Source organism: Tetrao urogallus, assembly GCF_951394365.1.
Source record: "Tetrao urogallus genome assembly, chromosome: 1".
In the NCBI taxonomy this organism is placed as follows: Eukaryota; Metazoa; Chordata; class Aves; order Galliformes; family Phasianidae; genus Tetrao; species Tetrao urogallus.
In genome coordinates this window covers 116043491-116067139 of record NC_136813.1, presented here as the reverse complement: position 1 = coordinate 116067139, position 23649 = coordinate 116043491, and positions in this window count along the sequence as shown.

The window sequence follows — 23649 nt, the reverse complement described above, 5'->3', positions numbered from 1 at the left end:
AGGCAGCTTATATTTAACATTAAAAAAAAAGATTCTATTAGCAGAGATAAGCTCTGATCTGAGCCCTAGATAATGGCCTACTTTTATACCTGTGGAATTCAATAGCAAAACTTATCCTTTAGCCTTAAACTAAACCACTGTCAATTACAGAATTCAGACACAATGATGAAAATGCAAGCACACTGTTAGACTCACTTAAAATTCAGGGGATTCACTTAATAATAGATGTTAATGCTTTCAAGTCTTCATGTATCTTCAGCCTTTACATTTCACCTTCTTTGGTCACAAACACGCTTCTCTTATGAACAAAGGATGAAATACACAGCCCTTTCTGCAAAACAAGCCAAAATTTTATCTATTACAAGGCACACAAGTAAATGGTATGAATTAGTATCACAAAGTGAGGCAAAAATGCACAGCGGAAATTCAGCCTCATTTTAGAACACTAATGCTCTCCTTTTCCCTGTTCTGGTACAGAATGTAAAGTAACAAAAATAAAATGACAGCTCTACTCAGAAGACTTGGTAATGCATTGCATGCAGAGCACTGTATAGCTAGCCATTATATGCTGGTAATGCAGCTAAAGAGGGCATTATTGCCCAGAAAAAGAGACTGGTTGAAGTCATTAGGAATATGGGAAAAATACAACCACCAAGTTATAACTGTGCATCATGATTTCTCTAGAGAGCTAAGAAGAACATAAGACTGCTGTCTCCTCCAATGGAATACATCCAAGGAATGCAGAAGAAATGCTGTCTGACATCTCTAGAGTGAATTCTCCCAGTGAGCAAGACATGAGATACAGAAAGCAGGTGTGCCATTGTAGCATCTCTGTCCCATCTGTCTAAGTAAATATCTGAGAATAAGGATAGCATATTTGTCCCCATAATACATGTGCATGCCAGTGTTATTTTCCCAACAACATAAAGCTATATCCTGCTGCTGAAGGAATTTTTAATTTTATTTCGTTTTACTTCTCCTCATCATCTTCTGTTCTTTACCTTCTTTATTTCCATATTGTTTAACATTTCAGTGAAGGAAGAGGTCTTACATTCTATTCACAGAATAGCCAAGTCCAATTTGCAGCAGAAAGCAAGTGAATTATACAGAAATTTTACATCCTGCCCTCATGCCATTACTTGCAAATCTGACAATTTCACAATACTTCCCATAAATTAATATAAAAACTAGAAACCATATCATTTCATCTCTGAAAACACATAATTTTGCCTTTGCTTATCACTGAATTTTTTTCTTCAACTACATCATTGCTCTTGCAATTTGGCAGCACATTCTGTCACTCAGCTGGAAAGAATGTCAGTTTTAGTAAAGAGCTGAAAGGTAAGGAAGATCCTCATCTGCAAGTACTCAGAGATTTGGTCTTCTCTGGACCGAAACTATTAAAAATAAATTTCCTGCAAATCAGCAGCATTTGTTTGTGGCCAGGCCAATGTCTTCTGCAGCATATTTTCCTTACCAGTGGCTCCGACCCCCAGACATGTTCACTTCAGCTTTGCAGACTAAAGAGTGTTTGAGTCCTACATTCTGTTGTTGACTGTTAGTGGTTCTTCCTCTGAAGGTAATAATTAAATCTCTGCTTTTCCTCCCACAGAATAAACACATTGTATTTCCATTTTCTTGTCTAGAAAATGACACTGATAATGCCATAAGTTAAACAACAACATAAAAGTTATCAATTTTTGAAATCCTCTGTATTCCTGGGCAGCCATCATACAAAACGCTAGACTTGCTAAGGAAATGGAGTTCAATGATTCATGCTTACTTAATGATTTACTCTTCTTCCTTCTTTTACCTTTGAAAAACATTTTTAAAAATAAAGGCTAATTTTAATCATTGATTTCAATCATCTCTGTATGAATGTACTTAAATCCACTCCAATGCTTTTTCTTTGTTCTGATGTGTTTATAAAAGTCCTTCCCTTATTCTTCTTATGGGAGCAGTGTCCTCTAACATCCTTATCAATGACATAGACAGTGAGATAGAGTGCACTATCAGCAAGTTTACTGACATCACCAATCTGAGTGGTGCAGTTGATACAATAGAAGGATGGGATGATATTCAGAGAGACCTGGACAAGATCAAAAAGTGAGCACACATGAAACTAATGAGGTTCAACAAGGCCAAGTGCAAGGTGTTGGGGCAATTCCAGCTGTGTGTACACACTGGGAGAAGAACTCCTTTAGAGCAGCCCTGTGGAGAAGGAATTGGAGACTCTGGGGGATGAAAAGCTGGACATGAGCCAGCAGTGTGCACTTGCAACCCAAAAATCCAACACTATCCTGGGCTGCATCAGAAGAGAGATGGCCAGCAGGATGAGGGAATTGATTGTTCCGCTCTCCTCTGTCCTCATGAGGCCCCATCTGGAAAACTGTGTCCAAACCTGGGGCATATATGGGAAGAATGTGGAGCTGTAGGATTGGCTCCAGAGGAGGGCCACAAAGATGATGAAAAGGCTGGAGCACCTCTCTTACGATGAAAGGCTGAGGGAGTTAGGTTTGTTTAGCTTGGAGAAGAGAAGGCTCCAAGAAGATCTGCTTGTACTTAAAAGGAGCTTATGAACAGGAGTAAGACTGACTTTTTACATGGGCAGGTAGCGGACAAGGGGGAATAATTTTAAACTAAAAGAGGAGAGATTTAGGTTAGATGTTAGGAAGAAGTTCTTCACTCAGAAGTCGGTGAGGCCCTGCACACGCTGCCCAGAAAAGCTGTGGAAGCCCCATTCCTGAAAGCAATCAAGGCCAGGTTGGATGAGGCCCTGAGCAGCCTATCCAGTAGGTTGGAACTGATGTTTTTTAAGGTCCTTTCCAACCCACTCTATGATTATGATTCTATGACCATGCCCACCAACACAACACACCCTATTTGCCTATCCTGATCACTGCGCTCCTGGTCACTCACACTCCCAGGTACTGCTTTTGTATGTGTGGGGGTGATTTGCCTCCATCTGATAATTCTGTGATGGAATTTCTTCTCAGTCTCCTAGATTTTTTATAGGATTAACTCCTTCTTCTTTCTCTGTTGAACTTCTTCTCTCCTCTTAAGCCTAAAACAATTCTTGCCTTGATGCTCTACACTAACATTTTCATTTACAGGTCAGTTGTGTTTCAAATTTCCCATCTCAGAACTGCCCCTATTTACATTTGCTGCCTGCTTCTTGTTCTCTGAAAATGCTATTTTCATAAAGGAATGCTAGCTTTTTGTGCAGCAATTACAATGGATCTGGAAGGGAAGGCTCTGGGGAAATGCAAATGCTGTAAGGATGTCTTCATGGTGATTTCTTAGGATGGCTATGGGAAGAACACAGCTCTCCCAAGGAGGAAAATGGTTTGTCTCCCAGAGCACATGAATTCTCAGGGTTATAATGAAGACAAGGCCATCTGTGGAAAAGCTCTGGATTTCCCAGCTCCCACACATTCAGCACAAGCAGTAGGACATAAAAGTGTAGAAAACTATCGGAAGCCTCACTATGTGCATTTAGAAAAAGACAATACAAATGCACATGTGTGCGCCCTTTCTCATCCACAAAAGGATCACAGCTTTAAGCTTTTATTTTCAACATCTCTCGTTTGCTAGAATCAAATATGCAACGCACAAATTCTATCTTACTGTGGTTTTATTCATATGAATTTTCATGAAAGCCAGTATGGGTCAAAAGTAAGTAAACAGTGAAAATGGAAATAAAGGATTTGGTCCTGGATTCCTAATCTTCTTTCATCCTCTCTAGCTACTTCTTTACTTTGTATCCATATGCCGGTGAGTTCAGTCATTTCCTCCACTTAGCAAATTGCAGGCTCATTCTGTAGTGGTGTCTGGGTATTAGAGGAGTGCCCTGAAATCAAGGAGTCTCCAGGATGAGGACAGAGCCATCCAGAGCTCCCAGGAGCCACCAGTCCTCACAAGAATGGCTGAGAAGATGGAGGTGGTACCGAGAACAGTGGTGGTTTATGAACCACACAAACAAAGGCAGCCTCTGAGAGCTCAAGCTACCTGCATGGAGCATGCTGACAGGGACAGGCAAACAGGGCATGGCATATCAGTATGACATGGTGAGACAATTTGCACAATAGTTCACACAGGGAGGGCAGTGGGCATCCTGCCAAGCAAACCACTCTCATCTGAGAAAAGCATGGAGCCACACTCTCTTGAAACAAACACGGTGACCACCTGCCATAATGGTCACACTGAGGCAGAAACACATATGGAGGGGCCACAACCTCTCTGTGCTGACTGAGATGGACCTCTTGAGGAGAAATAGAGATGTCCAGACATTTGGCTGTGGGATCTCCAGAACGTGCAAGTCTCCAAAAGGTCTGAGGGAAGAGGGGGAGTCATTGGTGCAAGCACGCCCAGCTCAGAAAACTTTTTGAGCAAGTGGTCAGATTGTGTGAGAAAATCACAAGGCCATGCAGTATACAGGAATCTGAGAGGGAAATTTAAGTGTGATATCTGCAGTGACACTGGCACACCAACAGTCCTGTCTTAAGTCCCTGCAAGGAGAAGAAACTAAACAAGCTTCTAGCTCTGAGAAGCAGACAGCAAAAACAAGTATGAAGGAGACTGGACCCTTGTTTCTGTTTGGAGCAGAAGGAAGTCTTGCACTTGACCCTGCCGTGTCCCTAATCAAAAGATATGAAACTGAGGGGATGACAAGAGAAGAGGGTATGGATAATGGTTCAGACCTGGGAAGGGACATCCACATTAAACTGGTCCAACCAAGGACTGCTCTTCAAAATCTTATTCAGTGATCTAGACAGTGTGATCAAGTATGCACTCAGCAAGTTTGCTGATGACACCGAATGATGCAGCTGATACAGCAGAAGGGACACTATCCAAAGGGACCTGAACAAGATTGAAAAGTGGGCACATGTGAAACTAATGAAGTTCAACAAGGCCAAGTACAAAGTGCTGCACTCGGGCTGAGGCAATTCCAGCTATATGTGCACACTGAGAGAACTCCTTGTGAGCAGTCCTGTTTCCTGTGACTGGAAGGATGACTTAGGGATTCTGGTGGATGAAAAGCTTGATACAAGCCAACAGGGTGCACTTTGCAGCTTGAAAGGCCAACAGTATCCTGGTCTGCATCAGAAGAGGGGTGACTAGCAGGCAGAGGGAAGTGATTGTCATCCTCTACTCTTGGCACCCTCAACACAAGAAAGACATGGAGCCGTTGCAGTGAGTCCAGAGGAAGGCCACAAAGATGATCAGAGAGATGGAGCATCTCCCTTATGAAGAAAGATTGAGGGAGATGGGTTTGTTAAGCTTAGAGTGGAGAAGGCTCCGGGGAGACATAATTGCAGCCTTCCAGTACCTGATGCAAGTTTATGAACAGGAGGAAAACAAAATTTTTACACAAGCAGATAGACATAGGATAAGGAGAAATTGCTTTAAACTAAAAGAAGAGATATTTGGATTAGATATTAGGAAGATTTTTCTCAGAGGATGGTGAGGCACAGGCATAGCTGCCCAGAGAAGCTGTGAATGTCCCATTCACAGAAGTGTTCAAGGCTAGGATGGATGGGGCCATGGGCAACCTGGCTTAGTGGTTGACAATTCTGCACAAGGCAAAGTGTTGGAGCTGGATGATCTTTAAGGTACCTTTCAACCCAAGGAATTCTGTGTTCTCTGTCAACAGAACCTACCAGGTCCTGGTGCCAAATTAGTAGTAGAATTACAGAATCAAAGAATTGTAGAATCATAGTATCACCAAGGTAGAAAAAGACCTCTAAGATCCCTCCAATTGTCCACTTGCCCCACTAAACCATGTCCCTAAGTACATGCTCATCTAAATGTTTCTTGAATATCTCCAGGGATGGTGACTCAGCCACCATTCCAGTGTCTGACCACTCTGTCAGAGAAGAAATTTTTCCTAATATCCAACTTGAACTTCCTCCAATAGTGCAGGACCCGACACTTGGTCTTGAACTTCATCCCATTGGCCTCAGCCAAGCAATCCAGTCTGTCCAGATCCCTCTGAAGGGCATTCCTACCTTCAGGCAGATCAACACTTCCTCCCAACTTGGTATCATCTTGTGCATGAAGTGCATTCAATCTCCTCTTCCAGATCATCAGTAAAGATATTAAACAGGACAAGCCCCAGTGCCAACCCTCTGCATCTTATCCTCTCCAGTCCTCTCAGATGGTAAAATGGATGCCAGACTGTGTCTTTGCTTCTACAATTCTTGCATTCTGAATGACAGTTATTTTTTCCATTCCATTTAGGAAACCATTTGGTGCTTTCTTGACAAAAGGAAATTTCTGACAGTTATCAGCATACACAAATCTTACACTCCTCCCTAAGCTTTGTATTTTATGATATTTGCTTGTTTGAGAACATTTTGAACTTATTCTGTTCTTCCTTGGCAGCTAGCAGCAAATGTAAATTTATATTTGTTTATTCCCTTTTCTTGTGACTTCACTTAGAAATGAGTTAGTACACTTTTCATTGCTCAGTTGTAGCTAAAAGCTAAAATTTTCTCTTTACTCCCTTCTGTTCTTGGACAACTTGCATGTCTCATGCTGAGCTTTCAGGTTTAAGTATCACTTTATTAAATTTCAAGGTTTGTTTACTAGATTGTAATATACAACCATTAGCACAGCCTTATCCTCTGAACTACTTATCTGATTCACAAGTTCTTTATATGCTAGTACACTCAGATGTTCCTATTCTTGTGTTTAAAATAACACTGTCTTTCAGCTATTGTTTATTTTCTGATGTTAGTAAAACTCCCTAAATTATTTATGTTAAGCAAAAACTTGTGCTTCTTATCAAGCTTAGACACATACTGAAGGTGCAAGCTCATCCATCATGAATCATTTGCACCTGTACATGTCACCAGCTCATGATTGTTCATGGTGCTTTGGTAACATATGTACATAATGGCAAAATGACATCATCTCTTACATGTTGTTTCCACATATGTGAAGTACCTAAATATGAAAAAAGAAATGCAACTATTAGTTGCAATTGTAATTTTGCAAAATTAAACAGTGGGCTTAACTAGCCTGACAATCACACCCAAATATTCTCTTCGAATCATCACCGACAGGAATATTTCGCTGAAATCCCCAAAGTCAAAGCTCAGCTATACAAATAAATACTGTAGCAGATCCTGACAGGAAGACGTTCAGCCCAATCTTTTCCAGATGGCAGTGATGGATGGCTGTGTGATTATATTTATTTGGTTTCCCAGGCAATGGTGTCTTGCTTTCACTGGTCATCACTTGAAGTGCTTTGCCTTAAAGACCAACAAAACAGTCTTCTGAGCTGCCAGACAGGTATTCTGGTGGGCTTACTCACTGCTGGAGTGTCATGATTGTAGAAAGAAACTTTACTTTGCTGTGATTATCTTTTCTAGAAATTGCCTGTCCCTTACATTTGTGACAAACTTTTGGCGCAGAACCCAGGGAGCTCTCAGGTAAAACAGAGACTGATGATACATAACTTGCTGATGGCTGAGATACGCCAGTTCTGAAAACAATACCATGACCTAAAGAGAAGGGAGAGAGAGAAAGAGAGAGAGAAAATGGGAAAAGACATCCAAATCACTATTGTTCTGTCCTGTAAAACACATGGTACTTTACATTGGGATATAAAACAAATGTCCACAGATCAGGCACTTACATTATAGAATAATATGTGGGGAAGAATGGAGCTGGTAGACAAAGACTTCTGTACCCAGACCATTCATTTTGCTGGGTCATGCTTGAGTAACAAACTAAAGTTATCAGTAACAAACACATGTTTGGTGGCCTAGGTAAAATGATCCATTGCCTCCAGATGATGTTCGTTTTACAGGCATCCATACCGGGGAATAAAATGAGAGGAGAACTGCTTGTTGCAGGAGTATGAGCTGTGTGGAGCTAGCACATTGTAAGCAATTTGGGGCTGAGGTTGTACTTTTGTGAGTTTCTATAATGTCAACATAACTGAGTCATACTGATGACTGGGGCTTTTGACACTACTCCTAGCATAATAATGGATAAACAGAAATTACTGATACAAGAACTTCCAGGTGAGACCAGGTGATGGCTGAAACATGGAGACAAACACTCATAATGGGAACTGATACAAGGAAATTCATGCCTCTCCTGTGTTCTTGACTCACAAATTTACTTACGCAGTCTTTATTAGGAGGGCAATACAGCCAATACAGTGCAGTTATGACATGCCTGTCCAGCCATTTGTCTTTCCTTGGCTGCACTGAGTAAAAAGGAATTGTCTTGAAAATTTTCCTAAAATAATCTGTCTTGTTTATTTCCAAGGAAACTCTAACCAGTACAAAGAGCACAATAATACTATTTGATAGAGCACATTCTCAGCTACAAAACATTATTTTTTAACATAATCACCACCACTAGCTCTGCATTTTTGCCAGCGATGAACAAGAGCCTACATGCTGTGCTCATAAAAATCTGCACCAGTAGAGGTGACCCACTGTCGCCACTGCTGAAACACACTACCCACCACCTAACTTCACATAATGTTCACATCCACTGTTTGTCTCCAGAAGCATTCAGCAAGCATCAGTGAATCTCAATGGGCGTCCTTTTTTCTGCATGGAAGAACTCAGTGATGCACCTTTGCTTCATATGTGCTTCCATGTCAGATTCCATTCTGTCAGAATTCCCCTCTGCTTCCATCTGTCATGCAGCAACAAAATGTAATAGAATATTGGTAGGAAAGTTCAGCCTCTACTGCCATACAGCCAACTTCCACCTCTGACACTGTGGGCCATCATAATACAATAGGAGGCATTACTTTCAGGGCAGCCCTCTTAAAATAGGTATCATTACATTACTATATAACTAACAAAAAAATTATTTTTTAATATCTTCCATTAAAAATTTTTAAAAAGAAAGGAACAAAACCATAGAACTAGTGGGACATTTGACCTCGTTTTTGTGAAAATAATGTATCAGTCTGGTTCAGTGGCAGCAGTTGCAATTGTTAATGAGTTCTATTCATCAGAGATTTTTTGATGAAATTTTACTCTTCCTGTATTTCAGTCTTGTTAGTAATTGTTCACAAATGTGCATACTGACCAAAAAAAAAAAAAAAAGATGGCATGAATAAGTCATGGTTGTGAACCAGGGGATATTTTTCTCTTGTAAAAGAGGTCTTATGAAAGCCTGGTAAAGAGATATGATCAGATTTTTGAATTGAATTATCTGACTGCAACTCTATCCATTCTGTTTGAAAATTTGGAGGTAATGTATTTATATCAAGTGAAAAGTGAAAAGTGTATTTATATCAAGTGAATTTATATCAAGTATTTATATCAAGTGCCACAAACATAAATTGATGATTTTTTTTCCAGTCTTGAAGCCTATTCTCAAACTCCTTTATCAAACCAGCATGCATTGCTGCTGTACTCTTCACTGTTCTGATCCCTGTGTCTAGGCAAAGTATCAAAATGCACACTATTCAGTGCCATCGTGTGAGTCAGTACTGCCCTGCACCCCCTCCCCCTCACGCCCTGCTTTCAGTCAACGCAATGTTCATAGTGCAATGACTGTTCATAACACACTGTGAGCCAGGCTGGGCTGCAGGCTGGACATGCCTGAGTAAAGCTTTCTTCAAAAAACAAACCAAGCACATTAACACATTAAGTGCACAGATCAGGGAAGATTTCTTAGAAAAAAAAAAAAAGTGGAATCCAAAGACAAAAGGAAGTGAATGAAATCGGTAGGGGCTGTGGGGATGTGGTCACACTTCTCCATACGGATGAACAGATGGGCAGCAGAATTCAGCATGTGTTCGTTTGGACAGCTGAGACCCAGGGAAGTCACAGAAAGGGGTTGATTAGAGTACGAGAAAATGAAGGCAGACTGAGAGTTTCAGCAGAGGCTGAGTTGCAACAGTACTGTGCTCAGGCACAAGTCTTTCAAAATGCAGACAATGCCTACTTGAGGAGAGATGAACGTTACTTGCCAGGCTGAAAACATACTATTTCATAAACAGAAAAATGAAGCTATAAAACACTAAAAATCATTACAAAACACATGCAGTGACAGACATTCTGCTTTTTTCTCTGTTTTTTTGCTGCTTAAATTAATGAGACTCTCCTGTGGCTGAATGCTATGCTCCTATCTTTAACTGTGTGACCATATGATACTTCGTATGTAAAACTTCTACCTTCACATTGAAAAACTATTACCTCTAGAATACTGCACGATAGTGACGTGTGTATGACTCACTGACAGGACCAGAGATTTTTTTCATCCAACACAGCTGCAAGTTTTGCTACCAAATACCTGACAACAATACTAGATTGTTAACTAGATCTACAGGCCAAAACCAACTGCATGCCATTTAAGAAGGGTAAATGCCAGATCTTCCACTTCAGTTACAGCAAGCCTGTACAGCAATATAGGCTTGGGGAAGAGTGGGTGGCAAGCTACTTGGCAGAAAAGGACCTGAGGGTGTTGGTTAGCAACCAAGTGAACATGAGTGAGCAGCATTCCCAGGTGGCCAAGGAGGCCAACAGCCTGGTTTGTATCAGAAACAGTATAGTCAGCACGATCATGGAAGTGATCATCACTCTGTACTCAGCACCGGTGAGACTACATCTCAGGTACTGGGTTTGGTTTTGGGTCCCTCGCTGTAAGAAAGGTTTTAATTAGTGGAATGCATTCACAAAAGAGCAACAAAGCTGAAGAGACTAGGGAACAAGACATAGGAGGAGCAACCGAGGGAACTGGATTGTTCAGTCTGGGGAAGAGGAGGCTGAGAGGAGGCCTCATCACTCTCTAAAACTATCTGAAAGGAGGCTGCAGTAAGGTGAATGTTGGTGTCTTGTCAGGTGACAAGTGATAGAGCATGAGGAAACAGCCTCAAATTGCACCAGGGGAGGTTTAGACTGGCTATGAAGAAAAAATATCTCCAGGAAAAGGATTATCAGGCATTGGAACAGACTGCTCAGGGAACTGATGGAGTCACTATCCCTGGAGATATTTAAGAGACATGTGGATGTGGTGCTTAGGGACACCATCACCGACCCTGGGGGTGTTCAAGGAAAGACTGGATGTTGTGTTGAGGGACATGATTTAGTGGGAGCTATTGGTAATAGGTGAACGGTTGGACTGGATGATCTTTTAGGTCTTTTCCAACCTTGGTGATTCTATGATTCTATGATTCTATGATTCTATGACATGGTTTAGTGGTGGTTAGTGGCTGGATTGCATGTTCTTAAGGGTCCTAAACCAACCTAAATGGTTCTATGATTCTGTGAACTTTTAAAATCCTGAGTAAAGAGTTGAAGCCCTCTCACAGTATCATTCACAGTCACATGAATAAAAACAGAATTTGTAATTCCCAGTTTTCACTGGGAATTCAACCTGGAAAAGAATGAAGATTCTCCCTTCCAAGTTTACCCTTTTTATGCACCTTACTACATCTCTGTCCTTATTTCATACTTTTGGGCACATAGGCCTGCCCTCCTCATCCAGATGCTCACAGCTGCCTGCCTCAGGAAAATGATATTGGCCCCACACCATGGCACTGGGGCTTCAACCTTTTAGGCAGCCTGTTCTTCTCCCACATGCCAAGCTGTGGTCTCTTACCTGGGTACATCCAGATCCTGCCATGGCTCCAGCCTGACAGGAATGGCAGAGTGATCTACAAAAAGGCTGTGGCCAAGGCAAGTGAGGGTTTCTAAACAGGTCATGGCAGTCATTTACTTTATAATACTCTTGGCATAAATTCATTGCTCTTGCACATAATACACCAATGAGCTCCAGAGCATTATTTTCCTAGCCACTTGATACCAACAAAACAGCTGTGGTTGGCCTGAAGAAATGGAGGAGTGAGGTGAAGACACAGCAGTAGCAAGAGCAACATTCCAGTTATTTGTCAAATGTGACATTTTCATATATGAACAAAACTGAAATAAGCATAGGCAAGTTTCTTTGTTTATGATGAGACTTTGAAAGATGATCCTGGAGACTTTAATTCACTCTGTGTGTTGAATCTGAGTAGAAAATGATCTCAAAACAGTTGGCAAAATACTGTTGTGCCCAAAGCCTACCACAAAGGGGAACAAGCAATCCTACATGTCAAAGAGGCAGATGGACAAATATGCATTTAGATTTTATGGCTAAAGGAGCAAACTGGGAAACCAATTCCTGGTTTCCAGTACTGTACAAAGCTCAGAACATCTACACAAATCCCAAAATTCCTTGCTGAGCTTGAGGACATCTCACAGGCAAGCTGCCAGCCATAATATAACCTTATTCAATCACTTCAAGTAGAGAGAAATGCACTGCATTTACTGATAAGGTCTTTTTGTTTTTCTTTTTTTGTTTTTTTTTCCAGCAACTCACTGACCTCACTGTAAGCATCTGAACTTGATTTTTGGTGTGAATTGGTCTATTTCACAATCTGTAACCTTGCAGTCTTTGGATCATTTCTACCTTTGTCTGATCCATTTAACCAACATCTACTGTCTACAGTTATCTATAGACCATGACTGAGCTGCTTTCTAACTTACACTCAAGTGGCTCTCTCACAGCAAAGACTCCCTTTGCAATCATTGATATAATTGTTTCTAAGCTCATGTCATTTTTTCAACACCTTTATAAAGTGTAGACAGCAGAACTGGGTGCACATCTAGCTCCAGATAGATATCACCAGTTCTGTTTGCAGAGGAAATATAATCTTTTTATTCAGTACTGTCTGTTTATACATCCAGTGATCACTCAGCCATCACTCACTGGGCTCACATAGCCGTAGCATTGCACTCAAAGGTCATATTCAGTCATTCACTCTGAGCTGCTCTTTACTTTCAGAGTTACTTCTTTCTAGCTGATAGACTTCATCCTACCAAGGCTGCCAACTGATTTTGTTCCATTAATTCTAAACAGGCTTTAAAGGGGACTTTCTTCTATCTGGATAAGAATATACAGCGTCAACCTCATGACAACTCACCTCCAGAGCATGGCACTAACTGTGTAACTTAACAGGTTTTTTTTTTCAGACCATCTGTTTCAATTGCATTTCTTGCTATCTAAGGAATATTCTTTGTGTGACAGTTCAAAAAGAATCCTGCAGACTTCACGATTTGTATCTTGCGAGGGAAATTAGACATGGAACTAAAAGGAAGAAACCAAACAGGTAAAGAAGAGTTTAGGACAGATCCCAGTATGGGTTATTTCTAAATACAGCATTCTATTTGAGTGCTTAGCTACATGCAGAGAAAAATAAATTTATCATGTTCCAGTCAGGCATGTTACTCACTGACTATAGGTTATGGTTGTCATGGAAATTGTGTTTATTCACTTGATGGTTGGCCAACTACAGAAACATTTTTCACTGCCTTAGGATTTCCACTTCTCCTTACATTCCAGCTGGGAACTGTGGAATTTCACACGAAGAGCTTACCACAGAAGGCATGATCTGTCAAAATAGAACCAAAAGTAGAAGGAAAGTGCCCACCAAATACCTTATTTAACCTCAGCATAAGATGATGCAATTCTTCCAAAGACAATGTGATGCTAACTGATCTTAAGATCAGCATGGGGTACAACTGCTTGTTTTCAGTACATCTGAATTAGCTTTTAGACACTGTCTGAAAATATACTGGGATTTTATGATTAATGTTCCATTATTTCTGCCAATACACTGTAGAAAAACAACAGTACCTAACTCAATCAGAGAAGGCTTAAGGAAAAAATATACAGAAAAACAAAATAACACAAACAAACAAAACAAAACAAAACAAAACAAAAAAAAAAAAAAAAAACCACCACCACAACAAAAACACAAAGCGCCTTGAGATTGAAATCAGCAGTTCCAGGAATAGAGAATCAAGATCTCTTTATTTTGAATTTTTTGGATCAGGGATGAGGGGCTCAAATCTGCATGAGCTTTGTGCAAAGGGACATAAGCTAGGGGAGCTCTGTGTTGCTGACACTCTCAGCAGGGGCTGAAGAGTGATTCTGGCTGAAGTCCACACTGATTTACAGTACTCAGCATCCCATCAAGACAGCAACATATGTTATTGCCATTTTCTTGCATTCTTTCCTTCCAGTTATGGAACTGAGTCTCCAACACCATAGTCTAGTGCTAGGAGAAATTATAATCACTGAGAATTATAATAATCAAACAGTGCAAAGATAAAATGGAGTTCTTCAAGGGCTCTTTGATGCAGACACATCTTCCTGACCAGAACCAGAGGTTTGAATTTTACCCACATAAATCCCAATTATTTGATCTCCCCGCAAAATGTCAAGCTGCTGGTTGTATAAAAACTCCACTGCATATACTTAAAGCCTCTTGAACAAGAAAACTTTTTACCAACCATTAAGGCCATTTTAGCTATGAGACAAAAGAATTGCACTGTTTTCTCCCTTACTATTGTAAAAATAAGTTAGAAGATTTTGCTGACTTGCAAGAAGGAAATGAAGAGACAAGGTTTCTCCCTTCTGAATTCTCCATTTGACGGGACTACTCTCATACATTAATTATATATTTGGTGGGCCAGAATGGGAATCAAAATGACTGACTACAGAGATTAGCAGGTAAGCACTTGTCCAGCACAGGAGAAAACAAGGTCCACACAGACAAAAATGTTGACTGTCTTCCATTCAGTTACCTTGCATTTGGGTAAATACATTACTAAGAATTTAAATGAGAGGGAAGACTAGAGAACACTTATCAAATGTGCCCCATTTTCCTGTCTTCTTCTACTTCAAACAAATCATCCCAAAGCTGCTTAGTCCTTGCAGCCTGGAATGGACTTTTTTGCTAATGAGCAGCTCAGAACCAGCAGAAAGACCAGTGAATGTTTTTCATACATACGCCCAGAATAGACTACAAACAAAGATTTAACATTCTGAGTTCACAAGAGACAAGGTTCTGTGAATCTGAAAAGTGTTTCAAAGGTATCAGGATTCAAGGAGTGAATATGTACCACGTCATACTGGACATACGGAAAAGTCTGTATTTTGGATCGATAGAATCATAGAATCCTAAGAAACCATAGAATCCTAGAAACTATAGAATGAGTGGTGACACTCATGACAGAAGGGACCTTTGAAGGCCATCTAGTCCAACTCCCCTGCAATGAATAGGGACACTTCAGCTAGATCAAGTTGCCCAGGGACTAGATCAGGTTGCCCAGGATGTTCATTGTGGATCTTGTGTTGATCAAAGTAATGTTTGCTTAAGTAGTGCAAAGAACACAGTGTTTATATACATCACACAGTACTTACATACATCACAAGAACTGTGAAAGCCCCTGCCACCTCCTGACTGTAGAGAAGAATGCAGTGGATAGTTAAATGTAAAAGCATGGTTATGTGAATACAAACAATCTGAAGAGCTATTTGGTACTTTCTGATAGTTCCTCATGGTAGCAGCTTCTGAATTTTTTTACTTCTCAGAATGGTGACTGTAATAATGATAAACCTTCCCTCTAAAGCAGGGACATTAGACAGGTAGAGATGAGCAAAGTAGAAAAAAGGTTACTGGTTACTTTCAAGTTGTAAGAAATGTGATAATGAAGAAAAGCCTTCCTGAAGTAAATGATATAGGAATCCATAAGGTATCAATTAGTTCTGAATAGATGCATTAGTTAGGCTGTCCCAATACATACTAGAGCCTTGAGTACATCATCACACTCTTCAACCTCTTCCCTCTCCACTCTAGGTTTATAGCCACCTGTACTCTAGAGCAGCTCTTGAAAGGCACAGCTGTGGAACCTTGATCAGATGCTGTGGAAAGACTTGTAAGGAGCCAAGTCAGAGGCCTCCCACCTTTTCTCAAGAAATGTAGTGAGACTTAGGGTGTCATCTTTGGTTCTTGACTGTGCCTAGCTCATACCACATTAATCCTGAGTCACTGGCTTGACATCCTGACTTGGTCCTTCCCTGCCATTATAGTTTTGTGTGGTAGTCACTGGATTCTTGGCTGAATCTTAACACCTTCCTTGGACCTGCCCTGCTCACCTGCTTTGGGTGTTGTGGGACTGTACTTCTGTGTGAGTGTTGTCCAAGTTGAGGTGCCACCCTCAACTCCCAGATCAACTTCTCTTGCAAAGCAAACTGCACTTTCTGAGACAGTATGAAGAAAACATAAGACTTAATACTTTGAAACTTCTAGTCAGTGAGTTACAAATACTAGGTTTTCTACAGATAACATTATGATCAGATTAAATTGTGACTAAAGTAAATGTCTTTCTTTTTGAGTTTACTGAATGACATCCAAAGTAGTGCAGAGCTACTGCTCCGTGCAGAAAGCAGAACATGCAATGAATACTCCTGCTGGCTGAAGCACCAAACTTCATGCCATGTAGCAGGCTTACTTCAACAGAAAGTGGCAGGCTATGGCCCACGATTTCCTACAACAGACTGATCGTGCCTCTTGTATAAGATCTGATCGATCAGCATCAAATAGACTAGCAGAAAAGTGAAGCAGTCACAAGAGTCTGTAGCAGTGTGAGAACGGAGTGAGCCTAAGGCTACCTCATGAGTCTGAATGTGTATAAGTCCATGAGCTGGACAATATGCATTCCAGGGTCCTGAAGGAATAAGCTGATGTGGTTGCCAAGCTGCTCTCCACCATATTTGAAAAATCATGGCTGTCAGGTGAAGTCCTCGGTGACTGGAAAAAGGGAAATATCAGTTCCATTTTTAAGAAAGGAAGAAAAGGACCCAGGGAATTACAGGCTGGTGAGCCTTATGTCCGTGCCTGGGAAGATTATGGACTGGATCCTCCTAGAATAGAAAATATGGCACATGTGAGATGAAGAGGTGACCCAAGACAGCCAGCACAGCTTCACCAAAGGCGGATGCTTCACCAACCTCATGACTTTCTATGATAGAGTGATGACATTGGCAGACCAAGGAAGAGTAGCTTATGTTATCTGCCTGGATTTGTGCAAGACGACTGACATGGTCCCACACCACATCCTTATCTCTAAATTGGAGAAATATGGATTTGAAGGGTGAACTGTTCAGTGGATAAAAAATTGTCTGGATGGTCACAGCCAGAGGATTGTTGTCAACGGCTCTACACCCAAGTGGAAGCTGGTCATGAACAGTATCTCCCAGGGGTCTGTCTTGGGACTGGTACTCTTCAACATAATTATCAACAACTAAGACTGTGGGATGAGTGTATCCTCAGCAAATTTGCTGATGACACTAAGCTGAGTGTTGCAGTCAACACAACAGAAGGAAGGAAAGAAATCCAGAGGACAGGCTTCAAAAACAGGCACACAAGAACCTAATGAGGTTCAATTAGACCAAGTGCAAGGTGTTGCATTTGTGTCACGGCAACCCTAACTATGAGTGCAGACTGGGAAAAGAACTCCCTGAGAGCAGCCCTGTTGAGAAGGACTTGGGTGTCCTGACAGATGAAAAGCTGGACATGAACCAGCAGCATGCACTTGCAGATTGGAAAGCCAACTGCATCCTGGGCTGCACCAAAAGAGGGGTGGCCAGTAGGGGGAGAGAGGAGATTATCCTCCTCTACTCTGCCTTTGTAAGACCCCATCTGCAGAACTCTGTCTAGGTCTGGGACCCCCAGCACAAGAACAATGTGGAGATCTTGAAGTAGGTCCAGAAGAGGGCTATCAAGACGATCAGAGTGCTGAAGCACCTCTCCTGTGATGAGAGGTTGAAGGAGTTGGGATTGTTTAGCTCAGGAAGAGAAGGGTAGATCTGGGGAGACCTCATCGCTATCTTCCAGTACTTGAAAGGTGCTTGTAAGTAGGAGATGGACTATCTGTTTACACAGATAGATAGTGATAGGACAAGGAGGAATGGATTTCAACTGAAGGAGTAGAGGTTTAGGTTAAATGTTAGAAAGAAGTTCTTCATTCGGAGGGTGGTAAGGCACTGGAACAGGCTGCCCAGAGAAATCATGGATGTCCCATCCCTGGAGGCATTCAAGGCCAGGTTTGATGAGTTCCTGGGCAGTCTCATCTAGTAGGTAGCAACGATGCCCACAGCAGAGTGGTTGGATCTAGACAATCTTTGGTGTCCCTTCTAACCCTAGCCATTCTATGATTCTATGTGCACATTCAGGAACTTCCCCCAGTGTAAAACCATTCCACCCAAAACCACAGAGTCCTGTTGTGAGAATGTTAACATTCAAAAACAGATACAGTCCTGGCACACTGTGAACTGCTGTTGCATAGCTGCAGACAATAACAAATGCAAATGATATCCTGAACAGCTATAAATCAGATTTTATACAGTAAAGCAATACCAGGATTCTGCTACAGTTCAGCCATAACTACACTGCTACTTGCTAACATTGGAAACATCCAAAGATCTGGGATTTCAGGAAATGAAAAATTATACTGAGAGATGACTCTGCCTGCTAACATTTAGACCATATGATAATAACAGTATAATAATAAACAACTCCCAAATAAGTATTGTAATACAAAATGGAAAATCTTATGCTTGCCTAAAAGAGTAAATTACAGTACAAATGAGGTTGTGTTTTGATCCATTCATCCCATTCAGGAATGGAATGGAAATGTAGAGTAATTTCAGTGACTTTAGCAAAGCTCCTGAGGATTGACATGTCAGTGCAGGTTTCATCAGTAGCTGGTTAATCGTCCTTTTCATCACTTTGCTTATTAAGTCACCCTACAATTCACAAATCTATCAAGTTGTGGCAAAACAAGATTGCTGAGTATTTTTTGCTGTTCAGAGCTGGCAAACTAAAATTTTCCCATGGCAGCCAGGTTTATAAGGATATCTGTGCTGTCCAAGGGAAAGATAGAAGACTGTGATGTTTACTTGTAACTTCTTTTCTGTTCTCTTTCTTCCCACGGTGTTGCTTAAATATGAGAGACAGTTTCAGCTATATATGACACAAGTGACAATGCTTCAGAAGGGCTGACCTCAGATATTCAGCATGACAATTAAGGAGAGCCCTTACCAGAGCTTCCCTCACTGGGTAGGGAGATCATAGAAACAGAATCATAGAATCTTTTGAGTTGAAAGGGACATATAAAGGTCATCCAGTCTTACTTCCTTCCTGTAAACAAGGACATCTACAACTAAATCAGGTTGCTCAGAGCCTGGTCCAGCCTGACCTTGAATGTCTCCAAAGAGGGGGCTACCACTAACTGCCTGGGCAACCTGTTCCTGTGTCTCACCACCCTAATTGTAAAAGACTTCTCTATTATGTCCAATCTAAATTCTCCCCTCTTTTAATTTGAAACCACTTCTCCTTGTTCTATCACAACAGATATTGCTAAAGAGTCTGTTCCCTCTCTTCTTAAAGGCCCCCTTTAGATATTGAAAAACTGTTATCAGGTCTTCCCAGAGCCTTCTCTTCTCCAGGCTGAACTGCCCCAGCTCTCAGAGGCTGTCCTCATAGGAAAGGTATTCCATTCCTTGGGTCATTTTTGTGGCACTCCTCCGCACACTCTCTAGCAGGCCTCCTGCACATCTCTCCTGTTTTGAGGACTCCACATCTGGACACAGTTCTCCAGGTGAGGTCTCACCAGCTCAGAGTAGAGGAGCAGGAACACCTCCCTCAACCTGCTGACTATGCTTCTTTTGATGCAGACCAGGATATGGCTGGCTTTTTGAGGAGCACATGGCTGGCTGACGTCCTACTTCCCATCCATCTGCACCACTAAGTCCTTTATGGCAGGGCTGTGCTCTATCCTTACATACCCCAGATAGTACTGATAGCAGGAGTTATCATGACCCATGTGCAATACCTTGCACTTGGATTTATGTAATCTCACAAGGTTCACCTAGGCCAACTGCTTGAGCCTGTCTAGGTCTCTCTGAATGGCATCCTATCCCTCAGGCATGTTGACCACGCCACACAGCTTAGTGTCATCTGCAAAGTTGCTGAGGATGCACTCGATCCCACTGTTGATGTCACTGATGAAGATGTTAAAGGGCACCGATTCCAGTACTGACCCCTGAGGGACCTGAGGGACCTGTGATACCTTGCTCTGAGATGGCAAGGTAAGCTTAGTTCTTCATTGTCCCTGAGCAATCCATTCAGGAATGTACTCTTGAAGACAATTAGAGGAAAAGCTTCAGTTCTTTGGTGTTAGTATTAGACAACGACGTTACTACAAGATGCCAACCATGCTTCTTTAATTCCAGAATTCATTATTTGTTATTTTTTTTATTTTTATTTTATTTTATTTTTTATTATTATATTTGTTATATTGTTATAAGTCATTTGTCTTTTATTATGTTAGGCTGCTAATCAGCCTACATTTTTCTCTAATCATTGACTCATGGTATGCTTTAGCATGGAATAAGTGAATTCAAATAACAGGTTTGCAAACTGGAGCTTAGAAAATGACATCTTTTAAGGGTATGCATTTCCAGAATTAGCAATAGACTTAAACCTCTTAAATCCCATGAAATTTGAGAAAATGCTCCCCAAAGACTCTGTGGAGAAGACTATGGTTCCTCCAATAGTAGGGATAATCTGGCATTCTTGATGTCTAAGTAGATTGTAGTGATAGCCTCATGCTAGTGAAAGAAAAGAGAAAAATGCTGGAATTATGGTTAAAAGGCTGTTGAAGAATTGTTTGGACAGCCTGGAAATTGAAGACTTCTGAGACACTGTTTTTGGCTGAGAAACCATGATCTGTGTCTTACATACTTAATATGATGTAAGAAACTAATTAAGTTATCCCTGCTGTAGACAAAATACAAATAATCTTAAGATCTTGTGGAATGTGTTTTCTGATTCAAAGGCAGGCAGGCAGGTGGTTCAATGGGAAGTGAGGAAAACTTGAAGAAATCCCTCTTCTGAATCAATGAATCGGTACAAAATTCATTCATAAAAACCAGATACAAAAACAAACAAACAAACAAACAGTCTCAGATTTTTAAGAATAGTTAAATCCACACAACTTTATTCAGAGATCATGGGTGTGAAGTAAATGAAAAATTACAGCTACTCATACTGTGTTGTATGTGTGCTTACAGAAGCTAAATTTTATTCCTTATAATCTTTCATCAACTGTCTAAGCATTCCTCATTAGCTTAAAAGAGCAGTAGACAATTTTTCATACTTCTTCTTTCTCAGAGATGCTGTGAATATATATCCCTTATTTCTTCCAAGCTTTAGTTCACATCATGTCTTCTGCCCTCCAGCCAGAATCTAAGGATAATATGAGAAATGCTTTCTTGAATGAAAGGTGAGCTGAAAGATTGGGTTTGGCTAAGGTTTTTCTTTTGTAGTTTATTGAGATGAGATGTGCATAATACACAGTGTGTTTCATAGTAAGACATCACCACTCAGTTCATCACATGCCAATCATGCAGCCTTTCTACTCCACGGTATATAGTAAGCCTTTATATAAGTAGTTTGGTCCTGGCAATGAACTTTTCCAGACTATGCATTACAGATTCCAGTTTAACACCCCTTCACACTACCCCAGAACAAGATGGAAGGGAAAAATAATAAATGTTCTGTAATTTCTTAGCTCCTGCTGAAGACGTGCACAAGCTAAAACAGACTTTCTATGTGAATAAGCTTCTGAAATATAAAAACTGTTCTCCATGGGTGAATAGCCTTCCCCATGGAAGAGCCTTGTTCAGTGAGAGATGATGCTTTTGTGTCATATTCAGCCTCAGACAGAGCCTTGAATGTCGATAACAGAACCTTCAACTAGGTTATATGTTAGAGAACAGATGTGGAGATAGAGAGCTCCTTGAGAACAGCCCTGTGGGGAAGGACTTGGGGGTTCTGACAGACGAAAGTTGGTCATGATCCAGCAGTGTATGCTTGAATCCCAGAAGTATCCGGGCTGCATCAAAAGAAGAGGTGGCAAGCAGGGAAAAAGAAGTGATTGTCTGCCTCTACTCTGCCCTCGTGAGGCCCTGTCTGCAGTACTGCATCCTGGCCTGGAGACCCCATAAAAGAAAGATGTACAGGCAGGGGTGGCAGATGGGGGTTGGATGGAGCCCTGGGCAGCCTGATCAGTGGAGGCAATCCTGCCCATGGCAAGGGGGTTGGAACAGAATGGACTTTAAGATCCCTTCCAACTGAAGACATTCTGTGATGCTGTGATTCTTCATTTTTGGTGTTCTGTGCTGCTAAGAAAACAAATGGCTTTCCTATATTTCACCAGAACTGAATCAGAGCAATACCCAGCTTTGATTCTTGGTGAGTAAACTATCTTTAAGATGATGACTGCCACAGCAAAATCAAAATCTGATTGAACATTTTTTGAACCTAGCTTTCTAGATACTTTGCTGTGGTTTAAGCCAGCAGGTGGCTGAGCACCACGCATTCATTCTCTCACTCCCTCCTTCCCAGCGGGATGGAAGAGAGAACTGGGAATAAAAAAAAAAACAACTAGAATTCATGGGTTGAGATAAAACTATTTACTAAGATAGAGAAAAAGAAGGATAATAGTTATATGTGTATATATGAATGTGTAAACAAGTGATGCATAAACAACTGCTGACCACCACCCAGCTGATGCCCAGCTGGCCCCCCAAGAAGCAATAAAGAATGAAATGAACTCCCATCCCTTCAAAACTCCTTCCACTAAATGTTATATGGTATGGAATATCCCTTTGTCCAGTTTAAGTAAGCTGTTTTAATTCTGTTCCTCCCCAGTTTCTTGAGGCCTATGCTAAGAATGGCCTTGGCTCTGTATAACACTGTTTACCAGCAACTATAAACATCAGTGTGTTATCAACATTGTTTTTCTCCTAGAACTAAAATGTACCTGCAGCGAAGAAATACAGTTATTAATATCTATGTTTTGGGAGCTATTTTGGAAGAGCAAGAAATCCAGAAGAACAGAGCATGCTTATTTACTTCACAATCTGAAGACATACTATAGATAAGGGAATACGTTTTGTTCTGGAGAATATTTGTTTTTCAGGGCAGAAATTCCCTTACAGATTTCTGTCCTGCCAGGCTCTACCTGGCTGTTCATTGTCCAGATTCTGATTTTTTCCAGGTGCTGCAAACAGAGATGATACTATCTGTACATGAGGTAGAAAGATGAAGATTTGAGCCTTGCTAGCCTGCTTAGGGCACCACAGACACACTGTTTCTGTTTTTATTTGCCTCCATCAAGCACTGCACTGGCAAAGAGAGCAAAAACTTGGGGGCAGGGATCCAGACGGTGGCAGCCCCTCATGTTTAAGGGCACCAGGCAAAGAACTCCTGGCCTTTCAGAGTTACTTTGAAATAATCTTCTTTCACCTTGCTTTTGTCAATGGTGCAGTAGCTGCTTGATGGATACTTCATGAACATATGGTCGCCTTCACCACTAGCCCCATGTAAAATACATTAGTATAAAAGAATGAGCCATGTCTGGGTCTCTTGCTTGGCTCCAAAATCACAGCCTTTCTTTTGTGGACTTTGCTGCAAATCCAGAGTATTCTGGAGTCTGTGACTGTTTTTGTTTTGTGCCTTGTTCAACACAGAGCACACTAAAACTGTTTAACAGGTAATAAAATTTATAATAGCCCTAAATGAAGAGGAAGCCTTGACCTCTGGAAAGAATAAAAGAGTTTTCAAAGGTGTCCTGACAATGTTGCACAGTTTAAGCAGCAGCTAGATGGCTCATGATTGAGGTCTGCTCATGCAGAGTCAGCATGTCTCACCCCAACATTTCAAATTGCATCTGAGCTGAAGAAAACATTTGCTTGCTCGCTGCCATTGCT